Source organism: Tenrec ecaudatus, chromosome 1, assembly GCF_050624435.1.
Source record: "Tenrec ecaudatus isolate mTenEca1 chromosome 1, mTenEca1.hap1, whole genome shotgun sequence".
NCBI lineage: Eukaryota > Metazoa > Chordata > Mammalia > Afrosoricida > Tenrecidae > Tenrec > Tenrec ecaudatus.
The window spans coordinates 56080000-56087461 of record NC_134530.1 but is presented as its reverse complement, the minus strand read 5'-3'; the positions used below and the strand labels follow the sequence as shown (position 1 = coordinate 56087461).

Genomic DNA, 7462 nt, shown 5'->3' with positions numbered 1-7462 from the left:
CAGGGGACTGTTTCCATGTGTCTTTCCATGTTCACCTGGACGGGGAGAGCCCAACAGTTGCCCCTTACATGATTGCCCACGAGCTTTCCAGCCCCCACTCACTACCCCTAAATCAGGAGGTAGAACACTGTCCTTGTAAGCTAGGTTACCCCCATGGAACCGAATGACAGCTGGCAAGAACCTGTTTTTCTGTTGTCCCCCTAGGAAGGTTTACCTAGTGAAACCAATATGGAGCAAAGGCAGGGCACGATGAGCATCTTATTGTAGATGATCGAGCCTTCGGTAGCCCTCGTGGCACAGAGTCAGCAGTTCGAAACCACAGCAGCTCCTCCGGAGAAGACGAGGCTGTCTAGTCCGGTAAAGAGTGACCATCTCAGAAGGCCACAGGGCCACGTCTATCCTGTCCTACAAGGTTGCTGCAAGTGGGAATTGACTCTCTGGCAGTGCGTTTGTGTGTGGTTGTTTTGCTTCTGAGCCTTTTAAGTTGTTCTGGGTGTTCAGGCACGGACCCCCACAGAAGGCGGTTGAGAAAGGATGAGCTTAGATTTCCAGGGTCCTGTGAGGCCTGTCACCTCCAGTGGAAACCTCTCTGGGCCCACTGTCTCCAGAAGACCCCACAGGACCAGCCTCTTTCAGTGGAGTTTGCTGCTGCTGCTTAAAGCTCCCGAGCCCAGCCCAGCCCAGCCCTAAGTGCTGTGTCCCGGTGCTTTGGGGAGAAAGGAGGCTTGGCTGGTGGGCAGGCATAATGGGCAGCCAGCAGGAGGGCTGGAGGCAGCTCATGCCAGTCTGGCTTGTTTGTGGGAGGCACCAGCTCACCTCTGCACCCTGAGAGACGTCCTCACCAGCGTAATCTGGGAAGATCCACTGGGCCTTTGGGGTCCCACTGTTGGTTGTTGTTGCTGACCCAGGGAGGCCCCCAAGCACAGTTGGAGCGGACCTTGGTGATCCATGGGCTTTTAAAAAAAATAGTTTTATTGGTATATAGTTCACATATCATACAATTCAATAGTTCGATCATATTGAAAAATAATTGCCTAGTGTGCAGTCATCACACAGTCACTTTGGGAACACTTTCTTCTTCCTGTGCTTATTGTTATGAGCTCATTTCCCTCCAGCCTCCCCTGCCACACCCCTGAGAAACTATTCATCCCGTAGCTGTCTTTATAGATTTACCTACCTGCCCTGGATTTCACATACAGAACAACAGACAAAAAGAGAACAAGGAAACTCCACAATAGCAAAATGAAGGAGGTTCTTGCTGACTTTGAACTCCTCCCCAGGTCTCTCCTGGTCTGTAGCTATACTGGGCATTGGGCAGTGGTGGGCAGCAGTGGAGCACACCTCCCCTCCCAGGCAGAATATCTGGACTGAGGCACCTCCTACGTCGTCACCTTGCACACAGTCATCACCTGCCGGCCAGGGAAATGAAAACGGTCAAGTCTGCTTTCCAGGTATAGTCACTGTGAATGACGTAGCTCAAACTGCAAAACAACCCCCCCACACACACACACACAAACTCACTGACATCAGTAGACTCCGGCACCTAGCAACCCTACGAGACAGGGTGCGCACCCTTGATGGCATTGTGGTTCCAAGTTGGCCTGCAATCAGGAAGGTCAGCAGTTCAAAACCACCAGCCGCTCCGAAGAAAGCCAGGACTCACTGCTCCTGTGAAGAGCTACAGTCTCAGACACTCCCAGGGCAGCTCTACCCTGTCCTCTAGGGTCACTGTGGGTTGGCATTGACTCGAGGGCAGTGAGTGAGAGGGCAGGGAAGAATTGCCCCTGTGAGTGCCCGAAACTAACTCTTTAGAGAACCAGAAAGCCCCCTCTTTCATCTGTGGAGCAGCAGGTGGTTTTGAACAGCTAACCTTAGGGTTAGAAGCCCAGTGTGTAAGCACTATTCCACCAGGGCTCCTTAGCTAAAACTCAGCACAGAATACATCATTATTTGTAAGTGTTATTGTTGTTTATATCATCGCCACAAGCACTAGTAAACTTTGAGTATTTTGTAGAATCTGCTGATTCTGGTGCACTTGAAGGGCTTGGTGGTGGTTGTTGTTAAGCGCCATCAAATTGGTTCCAACCCGTACCGACCGCTGGGAACGACACTGGCAGGCTTTTCTTCCTCGTGTATCTTGGTCTGGAATCTCTGCTGAGGCCTGCTCGGCACCAGGGCAGCATGCAATCTCTGTGGACAGACGGTCCCTGGTTTTGTTGGAGGCGCGCTAGCCAGGAATCAAACTTTGTCTGCAGAAAGGAAGGTGAGCGTTCTAAATGACCATGGCCCCTTGGGGGCTGAGCTCAAGTCCACTGCCTGCAGAGTCCGTCCTGACCCGCAGCAGCCGTAACTCTTTAGGAGAGTAGCCAGCCTTGCAGTGACTGGTGGCTTTGAGCTGCTGATCTTGGGATCACGAGGGCTACTAAGACTCCTTAGTGGAGGAGAAGCAACCCTGCCCCCAGGGCACGAATGACACTCCCTGGACTAGGCCCTCAAAGTAACAGGGAGAGACATAACACTCTCCTGGGATTTCCAGTCTGGTAGGGAGCTCATGGCACCAAGGAAGAGAGCCAGTGGCATACTGTGGCAGTTACATCATCTATTGTCAATTTGAGACTTAACAGTGAAGGGGTGGAGTTTAGCCTGCAACTAGGTCACAGCTTGATGACCTCTTTTGGAGGGGCTAAGGAGCTAAATAGCTCACTGGAGGCAGGACACACGCTCACTCCCTGTGAGATCTTCCTATTGAGGAGACACATGGAGAGACACTAGAGCCCTGGAGCTAAAGAAGCCACGTGGAGACCCCTGCCAGCGCTGAGGTGCTTCTGCCTCCACTGGATCCACAAGACTTTCCACCCACTGGCCTGTGATCTTCCTGTGTTTGGCATTATTGCTTGTGTTTCCTGAGTCTGAAGAGAACTTTATAAACGTATAAACAAGTTTATAAGGAGGAATTTATCAGACATATGGGCTAAAATCAGACTTATGGACTTGATCTGGACTGGACTGGGATGTTTTCTCAATACTCAATTGCTCTTGTATATTCAATTCATATTCAATATTGTATATTGAATATTCCATTGCTCTTTCTTTTTTTGTGATTACATTTATTGGAAGGGTGGGAAAAAATTAAAATGTCATTTGGTTTGGGGCGGCAGACTGACTTATTTCAGGAAAGGACGAATCCTTGGTTACTTCTGAGCATCAAAGCTTATGTAGGTTTCTCTTTGGAATACAACCTCCATTCAGGAGGCTCCTCTTTTCCCCTCTGAACAGATGCTGGGTTTCAGCCAACTCTGAGTGGAGGGGCAACTAGCACAACACCGTCGTCCCGCACAAAGAGCACTGGAATATTCCGTTTTGTTGATTTATATATCTCCTCATACGTCTCTTCATCAATTTCTATAGTAGTCACAGTTCCTTCCACATCTCCCAGTATCATATTTAAATGCTGATCATAAGCATGCAATCTTCCTCTAAGCTCCCGGTCATTTCGCATTTTCACATCAATGCATTCATCCAGGCTGAGCCGAATGAGATCCAGAGGCTCCTCTACTGTGTTGGTAGTTTGTTGCTGGTCCACATCGTCCGCCATGCTTCAAATGCGGAGCCTTTCCGCTCTTTCTTGTAGACATATGAGTGTCACTGTATTTGTTTTTCTAGTTTCCCAGACCAACATACATACCTAAGACACAAATGTACCTGGACTCCGAGAAGAATAAATGAGCCCAGAAACACTCAGTTTTGTGTGTGTGAGTGTGTGTCACTGTGTGAGTATGCACCTCTATGCACATATCTCTGTGTATGTGACTCCAGGCATGTCACTTGGTGTGTCTCTGAGAGGATTAAGTATGAGTCTACTCAGTCATTCATTGAACATGTATGGGTTGAGGATCCACTCTGCCCCCATCTCCAGTGAGGTCATGGGACACAGATGTGACTTCTGCCCCCAATGGGGGAGTGAGGAAGAAACAGGTGCTCCCCATCCTGGGATCTATGTGGAGGAAGGGGGGGGGGCTGGGGGGAGGGGTGGAGGGGTAGAGGGGGGGGACTGCCAGAATAGGGAGGGTTGTCGCTGCTGGTGCTAGGAGCCATCCAGTTGGTTTCAATGCATGGCAATCCCATGGCAATCCCATGCCCAATAGAAGGAAACACCGCCTGGCCCTGTGGCCCTGCACCGCCCCCACGCGTGTGCTGATGCCTGAGCTACTGTTGCTGCCACGGGGCAACCCATCTCTTCGTGGGCCTCCCTCTTTGTCACTGTCCGTCCACTTTACCAAGCAGGATGCCCTTCTCCAGGGACTGGTCTCTCCTGACAACAGAACCAAAAATATGTGAGACGAACTCTCCCCATCCTGGCCTCTGCGGAGCACTCTGGCTGTACTTCTTCCAAGCCTGATCTGTTTGTCCGTGATTCTGTCGATATTCTTTGCCAACACGCTAGTTCAAATTCACCCAGTGCTTCTTTAGTCCTCCTTAGTCGATGTCCAACTTTCACATGCAGATGAGGCCATTGAAAAGACCATGGCTTGGGTCAGGTGCACTTTACTCCTCAAAGTAACAGCCTTGCTTTTCAACACTTCAAAGAGGTCTTGTCTTGTGCAGCACATTTAATCAATGCAAGGTATTGCTTGATTTCTCGACAGCTGCTCCCATGAGCATTGACTGTGGATCTAGCAAGACAAAATCCTTGTCTCCATTTACCATGATGTTACCTATGGATCTAGTTGCGAGGATTTTGGTTTTGTTTCAATGGAGTTGTAACCCACACTGAAGGCTGCAGTCCTTGATCTTCCTCAGCAAGTGGTTCAAGTCCCAACTTTTAACAAACAGGGTTGTGTTATCTACCACAGGTTTTGAATAATCCTTCCCCTAATCGTGATGCCTTACTCTTTTCTTTTTTAATCATTTTATTAGGGGCTCATACAACTCTTATCACAGTCCATACATACATCAATCATTTAAAACACACTTGTACATTCATTACCCTCCTCATCCTCAAAACATTTGCTCTCCACTTAGGCCCCTGGCATCAGCTCCTCATTTTCCCCTCCCTCCCCGTTGCCGTACTCTTTTCATATAATCCAACTTCTCTGATTATTTATGTGCACACAGATTAAGGGTGGTGAGAAGATACAACTGTGACGCACACCTTTTCTGATTGTAAACCATGCAGCGGTCCCTTGTTCTGTTCTCTCCTTCCACATGAGCACCATGAGGTGCTCTGGAATTCCCAGTCTCCTCAAGGCTAGCCATAGTTTGCTGTGGTCCACAGTCTAATGCCTTTGCGTAGTCCATGAAACACAAGCAGACAGCTTTCTGTCATTCTCAGCTTTGAGCCAAGGTCGATCTGACCTCAGCAATGATAGTCCTTGTTTCACATCCTCTTCTGAATCCAGTCTGAACTTCTGGCTGTTCCCTGTCCATGTCCTGCTGCAACAGTTGTTGGATGATCTTCAGCAACATTTTACTTACATGTGTTATCAATGATATTGTTCTGTAGTAAGCATCCTGTTGGGTCACCTTTCTTTGGAATGGGTACAAATATGGATCTCTTCCCATCAGTTGGCCAGGTAGCTATGTACTAAATTTCCTGGCATAGATGAGTGAGTGCTTCCAGCGCTCCATCAGCTCGTTGAAACATTTCAATTGGGATTCCATCAGGTCCTGGAGCCTTGTTTTGGCTCATGCCTTTAGTGAAGCTTGAACAAGTTCCTTCGGCACCATTGGTTCTTGCTCACATGCTACCTCTGAGATGGTGGCATGTGACTAGTTCTTTTCACTACAGTGATTCTGTGTATTCTGTCCATCTTGTTTGGACGCTTCCTGCATCGTTCAATATTTTCTCCATAGAATCTTTCTTTTTCTTTTTTTAATAGAATCTTTCCATATTGCAACTGGCTTGAATTTTTCTTTTCTTCTTTCAGTTTAAGATCTTGTGAGCGTGCTCTTGGAGGGGGAGACGTCCTAGGAAAAGTGATATTTAAGCTATGCCCTAGTAACAGGCTTTCCAGGGTTTTCCAGGCAGAGGAACAGTATGTGCCAAGTCTGTGGACCTGGGAGGAGACAGAGCACTGCCCAGGAAGGAGTAGGGAGGGAGGTTGGAGGGAGGACCATGACTTCAGCTTAAGGCTTGGCTTGAGGGACAGTCCTCAGATGACCTGAGGGTCTGAAGGTGAATAGGTAACTTCAGAGTGGGTTTAGGGATGAGCTCCTGGGCAGAGGGACACCAGGGGAGTCCACAGAGCCTGGGGACCACCGATGGCTGCCACATCTGTTAAAAGAATGTACTGAGGTGAGAATTACCATAAATGCACTTTTCCCCAAATTGTCCTCCCATGAGCCATGGAAGGCTCTCGTTCATTCCTCTCAAGAACTATGGGCTCTTTCCCCAGCTAATAGCGCAAGCAACAGAGGCCCAGGGACCTTCCAAGGTCACAGAACACTCTAAGCAGGGCCCTTCCCCTGAGTCACAAAGCCAGAGTGGCTCTGCTAGGACAATTAGTGCCGTTTGTTACTGATGATCATTGTGAGGCCGAAAGCCACGGCCCGCTGCCGTAGAGTCGACTGGTTCTGACTCACAGCGACCCAACAGAACGGAGAACTGCTCCGTCAGGTGAAAGCAGTCCGCCTCACCTCTGAGAAGCCAAAGAGCATCTAAGATCCCTAACTCCGCTCCTGCTGGCGGCTCCTCGCCTCGCCTGCGTCCTTGGTCCCTGCAAACTCCGCGGCTCCCGGCGGCCTCTCGCGGTTGCAGCGGGAACGACACCCCCCGGGGCGCGGGGTCGGCGTGCGGCGCTCCCTGGGGGCATCCCCCGGAATCGCAGTAGCCCCAAGGCAGAAGTGGGGCGACCCTGAGAACTAGCTAGCTGTGTCTTCTGCACACAGGCTGATGGTCCCCAGAGAGTGGTCCCAGTGGCGGGGAGGAGGAAGGAGACAAAGAGAATGGCCGTTATTATGCACCTCCTGCATACAGGGGGAAGGCATTGGGCATTTTCTCCACATGTATCACTTAACAACCCCAAACTCGCTTCCCCAAAGGGCACCAGGCTGGGGAGGCTAAGCAACTTGCCCCAGGATGCACATGGTACACGCATTTGAACCTAGTTGTGTTCGGTCTGTGGCCATGCCTGGACCCCTGGGGTCAGCCGGAGGACAGAAAGACCCTGGAGCCTCCCCCCCACACACACCCCTACCCCCCACCCCCACCATCCCCCCCCACCAACCACCCACCCCCCAACCCACCCAACTCCCTTCCCATGAGACCACAAGCTTCTGAAGGTCAGGGATGGTGAAGACAATGAGGATTTTAAAGAAAGAATTCATTCCTTAGTGAAAGAAGCGCTTTGATTCTCAGCTTCACCACTTCCTGCCTCTGTGACCCTGGGTAACCAGTCACTTAACCTTCCTGAGCCTCGGTTTTCTCACCATCAAATGAGCTTTACTGTGGTCCATTGGTATA

General features: G+C 50.1%; 1 pseudogene; it reads right to left on the bottom strand.

Moving 5' to 3' along the window:
- Positions 1–3286: 3286 nt before the first annotated feature.
- On the bottom strand, positions 3287–3611 carry LOC142434283 (U6 snRNA-associated Sm-like protein LSm3 pseudogene; annotated as a pseudogene).
- Positions 3612–7462: the final 3851 nt, after the last annotated feature.